Genomic DNA, 12,439 nt, shown 5'->3' on the forward strand with positions numbered 1-12,439 from the left:
AAAGTAATTCGGATGAAAAATCTGATATATAACAAATAAATATATCTAACAGGTTTTCTTGAAGGTGCTAAGGTGCTGTATGAGAAGTGACACTACTGAAAGAGACCATCCATGAGACACAAATAAGGAAATATATAATGCCTGACTCAGTACAATTTTCATTTGTATAAGATGATGGTTCTAAATCTTACCCTCAAGTATCTGTTTGCATTTCACACAGTGTAAACATACTCTGTGTAAAATTAAAAACACACAATCACTTGGGTTGAAAGGAAGTTAGAGTTCTGTAAACAAAACTGCATGTCATACATGGAAAATATTGTGCAAGCTGTATTGCCTTTAAAGGACCTGATCCAAAACTTACTAAAAATCAATGGACGGACTCTCATTGACTTCAATGGGCTTTGGTTCAGGCCCAAAGAGCACAGTGGATATACTTAATGGACCAGATCCATAGCTGCACAGAGTGATTGCTCTGTGCATCTGGAAGGGGGGTTGGATGAGGTGTAGAGATGGCTAGATCACCAGCACAACACAGAGCAGCCTTTAGTCTACTCTAGCAAGTGCTGACTGCCACCCAGCCCAAAGGCTGGTTACTGCTCCTGGGAAACACTGGAGTACAAGAATTTGTGAACACTTCTTCCCCTAGCCACAATACTTGCCAAAATAAAGCAATTTAATATAGCAATATACATAAGAGCACAATGCATACATATCCATATATATGAGCAAATCACACATACATTTTCAATTTAGTTTTGAGCCATTTAATATCCTCCATTAGAGTTAAACTAATTGAATTCAAATATTCCATTACATTTTTGTTGATAAGAAAATCTCTAATTGAATAATAAATTCAGGATCTCAAATAACCACTTGTACCACAGAAAAAGGCAGATTTCTAAATGCTTTTTTAAAAATGTAAATTTCTTCACAAACACTTGAAACTTTAGCTTATGCTAGGTGTGATTTTTATAAACGAGACTCTGAACTGGATCGCTGAAGCTAAAGCCATATGTACCATAGCTGATGTGTAAGAGACAGATCTTGTAAACAGCTATGCACATCAGTAACTTTATTTATGTGAGCCACCACAATGAAGTAAATCGGACTATTTACATGAGTAAATTAATCATGTGAATAAATGTTCACAGGCCTGGGTCCTAATTACGTAAAATATAATGCTATATAAATGTTAAGTATTATTATGTTTCTGGAGATCAAAAATATCAAACTGTTGTACCAAGGTCCAAATGTGGGAACCTGAATAAGGGACACAATAAAATCTTCAGTACCTTCAACTTCAAAAGATGTGGAATTTCTCTAATAAAATTAACATTGAACCTAATCATGAAAGCGAGATAACACCCAATGTGTATGTGGTCTGGAGGTAAATGTGAACTGAAACAAAGGACAGTTAGTCCTTACTAGTAATACAAGAGGCATGGTAAAAATAGCATTTGATCAACCAAATGATATTGTACGCTGTGAAGCCCAAATTACTCACATTTTAATATATATACATATATGAAAATACAAATCTATATTAAATCTATCTATCTATATATATATAATCTTATCATGTACACCACCTTTCCTCTTCCATTGCCTGTCCGATGTTACTGCCTTTCATTTGTAGAGCATGTTTTTATGTCTCTCTTGCTCTACCACCAGTTAGTCTTCAGTGATGGTTTTTCAAGTAGCCCAGTGCACCAACTCTGCAGCAATTTTTTTCTGCTGACCACAGATTCTTAGCATGGTCAGAAATGCTAGAGGATATTTACCATAAAGTTCAATGTTTTGCATATTTGAAACTTCCAGCTTCCTGCCTCCCTTAATAGTACCTTACTTCTTCAGTAGCTTTATTGAAATTAATGGGATTGTTCAAAAAAGTTGGCAGAATGTGGACCTAAATACTTTTAAATCCCATTAGCATGAGACCTGGTATATCCTAAGTTGCAGCCCAGAGCAAAATTTTTATAGCTGAGTTAAACCTACGGATTTTTAATGGGAATGTTGAACAGCAACATTTTGCTGTAATGGATATGAAGAACAGAACATACTAGGAGTTGGTAAGGTCAGTACAAAAAATGGTTGTAATTTTCTCACGTTTAAGCTATTGTGCCCGATGTTACCTTATGACAAATCAGCTACCATGGAGGTCCAGTTTGTGCAAACTGCTCTTTAGGGAAGGGAGCATTTTAGTATTTCTTAATGAGATATTGGATCATTTGAGAAGTATTATGTCCCAAGGAACAACAGAACAATTAATTTAATCTCATATCATAGTACAGGAGAAGGTTGCAGCACATGTTTATTTGTGTGGAATAATAAATCGAGAGAAGCCCAAAGCAGTATTTGTGGTCTGCTGCTTTGAAACTAGAAAGCTTGCAGAGTAGTTGGGCTTATTTAATAATTTATCACTATCTCTTGCTAAAACCAATATAATGAATTATTTTAAGTCTTGGTAATGTTAAAGTGTCAAATTGATTTGGTGTTAAGAGGAAAAAGTGAGACAAAACCTGGTAGCCCATGGGGGGCGGGAGCACAGTTTGACCATTTTTCCCTAGGTAAGAATTCCTTTATTTGAAGAATTTGATGAGTTTTATTTTTTTACAGATATTTTCTCTAGTAGGCAATTAGTATGATACTGTATATACCTTTGAGTCTAGTTAAAGTATAATGTAAAGTTTATAGATCACATTCTTTCAGTATTAATAATTAAATACTTTTTGGCACAAACTGAAATTACTTTCAAGTTGAACTTCATATAGGACAGGATTCACCCTTCATGTACTGACTCAAGGAAAGCTCAATCCTTAAAAATACTTATACTGCGGCTGATTCATCTCTCTTGTACACCAGTTGTATACCAGTTTAACTCCATTATCTTCAGTGGAGTTCCTCTTGATTTACACCAGTGCAGGGGTTTGATCCAATGTCCACTGAATTCAGTGGAAGTTTTTCCATTGACTACAATGGACAGTGGATTAGGCCTAATTAACTTTCATCCCAGGAGCTCAAAGTCTTTCTCAAATATTAAGAACAAAATCTGCTCTCCAATATAATACACAGCTCCCATCAATTTGTTCATGGATATCAAAGGGAAGAATTTGGTCCTAACTAAGCTGCCAGTCACCAGGGGGAAGGAGGAGGATGATAAAATGGACATATTTATTTTAAGAACTGGTAAATTGAGTCTGATGTACAGAGAGGCTGTTATTTTCCTAGAGTTGCACAGCCAGCCATTGACCAACGGGTGCTCCGATTCTTATGCACTTGCTCGAAAGCACTTTTACAAGCAAGACACCAAATTATTTCAATCCCTCATCTCAATGGTATTGAGTTTTCCTCTCAATGGGTTATATCCAAAGGACAGTTTCCATTGACTTCGGAGGCTTTGGAGCAGACCCTATGTAAATAGTAAGTTATGTTGCAGTTTATTGTCATGTTGACTTACTTCCCTCCCAAACAGTTTGGGCTAGATTGTATCGTGCCCATGACGGCATATGGGAATAAAGCAATTCTGCTAGAAACGTATGTTTTTCTGTTTGCTTAAACGACTAATGATATAAGTGGTTTAAAATATGAATCGTGAAATGTAAGCAGGAGTCAAATTAAGAGTGGAGGGAAATGCATTTTCTTACTGAAATGTATAAATAGAGACATTAGCTTAATATATATTCCTCCCCCAAAAGTCATTAACTTTGAGTTAAGTATGATAGATCTGCTAACCCATCAATGCAAACTGTATAAAACAAGGAAATCAGCAGTTAAGTTATTCAACACCTCAGCTACACTCCACTACATTGTTACATACCCATGTCTAAATGGTGACTGTGGTAGTGGAGTAGAGAAGCAGAGCTAGGAGCAGGGATGTAGGTGATGGGAGTTTAATGCGAGGTGGTGCTGTGGGGCAGGATATATATATACACAGGGTGACCAGATAGCGACTGTGAAAAAACAGGACAAGCGTGAGGGGTAATAGGCGCCTATATAAGAAAAAGTCCCCAAAAATGGGACTGTCCCTTTAAAAATGAGACATCTGGTCACCATAAATATATAGCGACATGTAAAGGAGTGAGCCTGAGCAGTGTTGTGGGGGCCTGGGAGACATTTGTGTGCTTTTGAGAGATGTGGGGATAAGGTACATCAGGGTTGTCTGCGGGCAACATGGGGAAAAGTGGAATGTTAGCTGGTAGTGCCTGGGGAGAAGTGGAGTGCCACTTGGTTCCCCCAATCAGGCCACCCATGCAGCAGGGCTCTCCACTGCCCCATGAACCACTGTGTGTTTAATTTTAAAAGGTCAAACAGCCTATGTCTGAGATGTGATCAGAATGTCTGTGTGTATATGTGAGAAAGATGGTAGGAGGGAGTGAAGTTTGTAGGATCTGTGGTTGTTTAGCTAGAGGAACCCAAAGGAATATGAAGAAAACAGGGCAAAATTTCAAAATGGGGAGCATCTTCAAATGTTTCTACTGGAAATGTCAGTAACGATTACTCTGAAAATGTATACAGAAAATTAAAATTTCCCCTGAAGATTTGGTGAGCCAAATCTGGAAGCTAACTTCAGTATTTGAAGTGTGAATCAGATGACTTTTAGACCTAGTTTAAGTTGGAATCTTAACACAATGTTAACTATAGAGTTGGTACCAATGTCTCTTTAGGAAATAGTGGGGAATAAGAGGGTAAATTCATTAGATGTTCAGTTCAATTCTCTGGCAAGGAAAACTGACTCTTATAAAGAAGTAATGTATTTATCCATTGGGTCTCTGGATGTTTCTTATTATATTTTTGAAGGTCCTAAGGTATGGTGAAGAGAAGAAGGAAAGACAGTAAAGGGAAAGCTCCTTTGAACTTATCAGTGGTAGTACATTCCTTAGGGATGCCCTGCCAAATGTGATTTCTGACTTCTCAGCTACAGCATCTGAGAGGAGTGGGATTGACAACAGTGATGTTTTTCAATCACCTCAGATCTCATGCAACAAGTAAAGGTGGATTAAATGAGGTCTATTGTAAATTAAAGGTAGGCTTTCCTGGATAAATGTTGTAAGCCAGTTAAAACATGTTGTACAATGTTGGAAGATTCAATTTTTCTTTATACTTTAAAAGTGGACAATTTCCATGACTCATTTTCATAAACTAAAATCTCCTGTGGAGTTTACTGGGAATGCTATTGCACCTCTGGGTAAGACTCTAGAAAGGTGGGGCGGGAAATGCAATTGTAGGTAGTAACTTAGACATGAGATAACAGACAAATTGAAGAGGAAAAATTAAAATCTGGACATTTAAAATATGCAGTTTCTTAGGAGAAGACACACAACTCCCATCCCCACCTGAAGTATGGGGATACACATTTTTTTGCTCATTTTGCTCCTATGGTAAAGGCACTTTTTTGAGCATCAAAATAGTACAGTGGCTGGGGCACTAGGATGGGATTCCAGAGAGTTGAGTTGTTTTGAGGTCTGCCACTGACCTTGAGCAAGTCACTTCCTTCTCTGTGCCTCTGTTTCCCTTACACTTTGTCATGTCTATTTAGATTGCAATCTATTCAAGGCAGGGACTGTGTTTCACTTTGTGTTTGTTCAGTGCCTTACACAAGGGGCCTAGAACTGGGTTGGGGCTCCTAGGTGCTACCATAATGCACAATAAGCAACTTCTTGCCAGATAAATTCAAAATAGAAAAACCTGTAGACCTGAGCAAAAGGACAGTATATTATGAGAATGGGCTGGTGAACGCTCAGCATATGTTAGTGACTGCCCTAGAAAGCCTTGGATCAGATCATGTTTTTGGGGATATATTCCTCATTGCTTTTATTTTCTCTTTTAGTAGAGAAATATTTGGTCTGTGCAAAAATAAGCTGTTTTGATGGTGAAAATATTTCTGTTCCTCAGACAGCATGGAATTAATGACAGTGATTTCTGCTGTAGGCTGCTTTGTGCAATGAGAGTTCTTAACATATCATGCAGCACAGTCACACCTATGTAGTGAACAAAAGGCAAAATGTGCATGTGAAGACTCTCAAGGAGGAAAAGTAACTTTCTTAGACTCTGGCACCTCTTGAACCAGTGGAAACTAACCTCCTGAAAGGAGCTTCATCCACTCCCACAAGATACTCCAGGTGACTCAAAAAAACCCTAAGGTCTATGACATTAAAGCCTAGCCTGCTGAGAGATCTAATGAAACCAGCATGGATATTGTCCGAATTCGTTGCCAGACTAAACCATACCTAAAACCAAACTTGCGGTTTATATAAGCAGGACCCATTGCAATACACTATTCCTCAGCCACAGGATGTGTCAGAGAACCCTGCCTTGATAGGGTTTGAAAAAATTATGTTTTTATTCCTCATGAAGGGAACTTTAAAAACCAGAATTGCTGTCTTCCCGAGTTTGCAGACAGCCTGAAAAAATCGTTCCAAAAAGTCTCAATTGCTCCATTCATCTCAATGGATACTGAAAGATCAATATCACAATTCAAACACTGACTGAACTTTGTCACTACTGGTCATATTAGCAGAATATTAGACAGCTAATAGCATTTAGTCCACTATCCTAAACTGCCTCCGAGGACTCACCTGGTGGCAAAACCCACAAATTTACCCTGTTCAGCAGCCAGAACATCCAGCTGTCAACCCCATCCCACCTTATAACATCTATGATGCAATAATGCACTCATAACAGAACAAAAATCTGTGACACTCAAAAGCACAAATTATATTTAATATATCAAAAAATGACAGCACCACAGTACTGGTTATACTATTCACAGCATAATCAATCATTTATGAACCCTGACGCTGCTCTGAGTTGCACTAGAGGCTGATTTGGCTTGGGAGATTGTAAAAATTGCATAGGAGCACCTTTGTTCCCTTCTGTGAGTGGAGCTCAGCTGGCCTCAAGGAGCTAGCCAAGAGCTGCTCTTTAACAGTGAAGTGTGTAACATAATGCATCCACCACATTTTTTCATGTTCTTTTGTTTAGAATAGTAATGAATGGATGCAAATCTACAGTGCCATATAGTCTGAAAAGATATTCATTTAATGAAAATCTGAGTTGTGGTTTTAAAAAATTACCCTGGTCGTACTCCCTTGTGTGTGAAATTCAAAGCCATTTGTTCACCAGCTGGTGGCAGTGTTTTCATTAGAAAAAGATAAGATTTCATTTTTCTCAAAACCTACTCTATCAGATATTAAAGTGGAAGCATCTTAGTTGCTAGGTTTCTCCCATGGAAATTCTAAGAACATCCTTATTAAAAATAAAAGTATTCATTCATTGCTGAGGAACTGTCTGCTTTTAATAGTTATATAATGCAAGGAAAGAAAAGACACGGCTTTGTTTTTTTTCAAGCTAGGGTGTTAATGCAGACTGAATGCTGATTTGTTAGAAGGAGCCTCTCTTTTCCTGCGTACATTAGTTTAGATTTTGAACAGAGATGTTAAGAACAAGATAAAAGCATGACAGATATAATATTGTTTTCTATCCAGTACTATGCATTGTGTTTTGAGAGAGCGCGAGAGAGCGCTTCTTGAAAAGGAGAGCATTGTAGCATTCTCTTCCCATCACCAAACGTTTAACAATGGCATGTTCCTATCACTGTCCTGCCTCTTAAATACAACCAGATCCATAGCAATAGCTGGGGGGCAGGGAGAAGAGAGGGAGAAGCCTGAGCTATATTTATGCCATACACGAAAAAGCTATAAAATTACTCAGCAAATCACACACAAAATACAGACAATTCTGTCTGGAAATGGCATCCAAATGCCAGACCTGCTCTAAGGTACCAATAATACCAAGATAACCATGACTTATGTATTGACTTTCCATCCTGGAATTACACTGCACTCCTGCTGACAAATACTAAAAATACTAAGTGATAGGTGAAAGATATGCTGACCTCTCTATTTGAGAAAAGCATCATACTCCTATTGTGAAGTATCAAATATATGATAGTCATGGCATCCGCACTACCTGATTTCTTCACAAATGTACCCAACATTGATGTCTATGTGTCAGACACACATACCTCTATGTCTGGGAATAAGATCACATTATAAGGAAGAATTAAAAAGATACATGCACCATAAATATTAAACTGTATATAGTGACTTGGGCTTTGATCCTGCAAAGTACTTAAACATCTGTATATATAGCATATGAAGAGTGGGGAGGCAATGTGGTCTAATGCATAGGTTACTGCACCAGCATTCTGGAGACCTAACTTTTATGCCAAGCGCTGCCACCGATCTGCTTTGTGAACTTGGCAAAGTAAAACTTCATCTCTCTGTTCCTCCATTTCCCCTCACACTCTTTGTCTGCCTTGTCTGTTTAGATGGAAATTATTCAGGTTTGAGACTGCCTCTTACTATGTGCATGTACAGCACTTAACACAATGCGACCTTGATCTCAGCTAGATCCTTTAGATGTTACTGTAATACAAATAAATAACAAATATTTCCATTGACTTTCGGAGACCCACTTGAATGCTTAAAGTTAGACAGGTGCTTAAATGCTTTGTTGGATGGGAGCCTAAGTCTCCTTCCGATGAGGAGGAGATGGTCATTAGCTTTTGTGCTGGTTTTGCATTTGATTTGGCTTTCATGCTAGAATTCACCAGAAACTGAAATTCTTGTTCCATAGGAACTTCTGAAATTTATAAAATATTAAATAAATAAATCGATATAAAATAAATAAATACATTTCTGAATCAGAAAAATGAAATTTTGACATTTCTTGTAGACCAGGAGTTCCAACATTCCATTTTCAAAAAATCAAAACAGTATTTCATATTGACCTTTTCAAAGTATGTCTGAGGTTCCCCCAAGCTACCCAGGCAAAGAGTCAGGCGGCTTGGGGAGTCTGGGCTTTCAGGTTGCTGAGGAGTCATGGGCCTGAGAGCTAGGACTCCTTGGGCTTCAGGCTCCCAGATCTCTTATAGACCACCAGGCTGGCTGCCAAGGATCAAGACGAGTGAGCAGGTAGGAAACCGGGAAGGGTTTCTGATGAAAAAACAGATATTTTTTGACCAATTCTATTTGATTTCTTTTGGCCATTTCCAGTGCTGGATAAGTGGATAACCTCCGTGTAAAGTATAAGCACTTATAATAATAATCTGCCTACAAAATCAAATTCTGTCATGAATGTCATTACGTTATTCATTTCTAGAGTGAAGAAAATACTTTAAATAGTTTTCAGTGACTATATCAGGGGTAGGCAACCTGCGGCACGCAAGCTGATTTTCAGCAGCACTCACATTGCCCGGGTCGTGGCCACCGTTCCGGCCGGCTCTATATTTTAATTTAATTTTAAATGAAGCTTCTTAAACATTTTAAAAACCTTATTTAATTTACATACAACAATAGTTTAGTTATATATTATAAACTTATAGAAAGAGACCTTCTAAAAATGTTAAATGTATTACTGGCACCTGAAACCTTAAATTAGAGTGAATAAATGAAGACTCGGCACACCACTTCTGAAAGGTTGCCAACCCCTGGACTATATGCTCAAACTTTACATAAATTTGCTTCAGCCACCCTCATTTCCCTTTTATGTTCTCTTCCTATGTATATTCCTATAAGCCAATTGGATGAGCAAGAGAGTTCAAAGTCACATGCAGGAGCATTTGTGGAAACCTGTAACAGGGCACACTCACCTCTCATGAGCGCTTCCTTGGCCGAGTGCATGTCCCTGCACTCTCTCTCTCTCTGTTTATCCCTGTTCCAGAATAGATCAGTGCCCCAGAGCTCCTCCCTGGTGATAATGTTGTCACCTTCATGGGCTTACTGGCTGCAGCTCTCCAGCTGGGCCACTATAGTTTAGTTCCCTCTTTGGGGTGTCTCAATATCCAGGCCATTTCCTCCCAGTAGCTAATGGAGGGGTGGTATGGGACCCTGTCCCACCCACTATTCCATGTCCCAGCCCAGGGACCCTCTAGATAGCAGCCATCTGCTGTGTCCCTTTAAATATATCACATGGCTTCTCTAATTCCCTGGGCCACTTCCCCACAGCCCCACCATCTCACCCTTACCTCAGGGCCTTGTCACAATGAAGTCCTAGCAACAAGCTCAGGGCTCCTTCTCGTTCTTCCTGGCTTCTGTAGCTCTGTCAGCCAGCTGCACACCATCCATGTTCCTGCAGCTCCAGTAAGAAACTGAACTCCCTCTGTCCCTGCAGCTCTTCTTATACTAGGCTGCTGTGCTCTGATTGGCTGTGTCCCAGACAGACACTCTAGGCAGCTTGGAGGACCCTCTCCAATGCCCTTTTTTGAGGCAGGGTGTGGCAGGGCCATGAAGCCTCTAGGAGGGGCCTCAGAGGGTCTGATCTACCCCATCACAAACCAAATTTCAAATTCACCAAAAAAGTATTTCTATGTGGATTCTGTGGCCCTGAATCCAATCAGGGAACCAAAATCATATCATATGAGTTATCTGACCACTCACAGCTAACCAATACAGCTTGCAATTTGCAGAGAGCTGTATGCCAATTAATCAGTAAAGGTTTTAAAAACTGCAAATAATTGATAGAATAATTTTGAATAAACAAATGCATTTGATGTAATGATAATCTGCTTGTAAATATTCAGTGAACCGGAAACGAGGTCAAATTTGTTGCATTTGTTATTCATTGTGAATTATTCACTACTCTGTATTAATTTCAGTATTGCTAAATCCCCTTGTTTTCTCTATGGCTGTAACTCTCCTTGCGTAGTCTTACTGCATCATAAAGATGGAGCAGATCAAGTACATCTTTTGGCTTTTACAATAGATATGTCTTTCTTAATCCATACACTGTAACCGTCTGCAACAGAATATACAATGGCTTTTATTTAGTGTCCACTTTTTCACCTAAATTGCAAACAAAAGTCCACAAATTCACACCTGCTTTTTCTCTCCTGAAGCATCTACTATAAGAAATACTGTACAAATAAATATATGGGATGACACCAATCTAATGGTGAACTTAAACTATCATTACCACAGTTACTTTTACTCTGTAACTGAAGACTTCTGAAAAGTAGTTGCTGACCTTCACTGTTTATGAGTGGCTGTCTGGTTTTATTAAAGTTAGAGACTCTGTCACTGCTGAGGATTTGAAGTGAGGCATTCCTTAAGGATGAATCCTATCATGTAGTTCATCATATACTTGAGAATACTTTGTGACATCATTGCTACATGTTATCAGTATGAGAGGACACACAACAATGCATCTTTTGCTCCTCCTTCAGGTTCAGTCTCTACTCTAACGAAATATCTGGATGATATTGCTGGCTTGATGCATACAAGAGGAAGGGTCATGTAGATGGAATCATGAGAAGATTCTCGCTCTTCCTTCACAGCCCACTTACCGGAGAGTGCTCATCCAAATATACTAAGTCAGTTTAATAATTTTGGCATCATTCTGACCTCACTGGTTTTATGGAAATCCAAGTGCTAGATTCAAGAGTGTTTCATCCCATGGTGACCTTGAAACAGTGTGATGCCTGTCTACTGCAATTTCCCATTAGAAAAGCTTTTCCACCTTATACAGTTTGTTCAGAATGCAGCAGCACACTCAGTCTCAAGCCAGAGCTATCATGTTCATGTCACTCTTGCCCTACACTCTGGCCATTAAATGTCAGCTTGACTTTTCAATGCCACATTTTACTTTTAAACCCTTTAGTGGTGTAGGACCTACCTATGCTGAAATCCTCCTCAATGAATCTCTGCCTAAAGGGTACTCAGAGCCACCACTGCTTAAGAATGCCGCCATCACATCTTAAATGGGAATTAGGATATGGCCTAATACCCAGTTAGGGGAGATTTTCAAAAATGCTTTGGACAGTTAGAAGCATAACTCTCATTGGTTTCCAATAGGACTTATGCCCTGAATTCCCTTAGGTACTTTTGAAATCCCACCCTTCAGTCCAAAGAACTTGCTCCCTTACTCAGTCTCTCCCTGCTTTTAAAAAAGTGTCTCAATACTATTTTATCCCCAAAATGCCTTTTAGTCAGATGACTATTGGCCCGTATTTATTGCCTTCCATGCCCTTTCACTGCCTTTCTCTCCCTTTTTCCAGCCCCCTTTTACTGACTTTATATATTGATTTTACAGGGCAATCTTCTATGCTATTGCTTTTTCAAATACATTTTAACTTGTCTTTATTATGATGTGAAGCACCTTGAGCACTTTGCCAGGCTGGGGAAGAGGAGCAAAATGCTTTCTAAATAAAATTATGCTTTTTTTTTTTTATAAAACCCACCACAATTCTGCAAGTATATTCTCTGAAATATCACATTTGCATGATCTTTGTATAGCCAGAAGGGCATACAATTTAAAAAATGTAAAACATGTTAACTATTCACATTTGAATAGCCAACTCTAGAGGCTGCGTGATTTCCCAGCAGGAAATGGAGTGAGTTAATGCAATGCAGTTCTTTCCTGACATTGCAGGGTATTA

The 12,439-nt window shown here is 38.8% G+C and overlaps 1 protein-coding gene across 1 annotated transcript in view; it reads right to left on the bottom strand.

The window, feature by feature from the left end:
• Positions 1-10,138, bottom strand: part of FOXI2 (forkhead box I2) — a 77,079-nt gene extending 66,941 nt beyond the window's left edge. The window contains exon 1 of the mRNA XM_045024727.1: positions 10,031-10,138. The gene's annotated coding sequence lies outside the window, so the exon portion shown is untranslated. The remainder of the gene's footprint in view (positions 1-10,030) is intronic.
• Positions 10,139-12,439: the final 2,301 nt, after the last annotated feature.

This window comes from Mauremys mutica, chromosome 7 (genome assembly GCF_020497125.1).
Source record: "Mauremys mutica isolate MM-2020 ecotype Southern chromosome 7, ASM2049712v1, whole genome shotgun sequence".
In the NCBI taxonomy this organism is placed as follows: Eukaryota; Metazoa; Chordata; order Testudines; family Geoemydidae; genus Mauremys; species Mauremys mutica.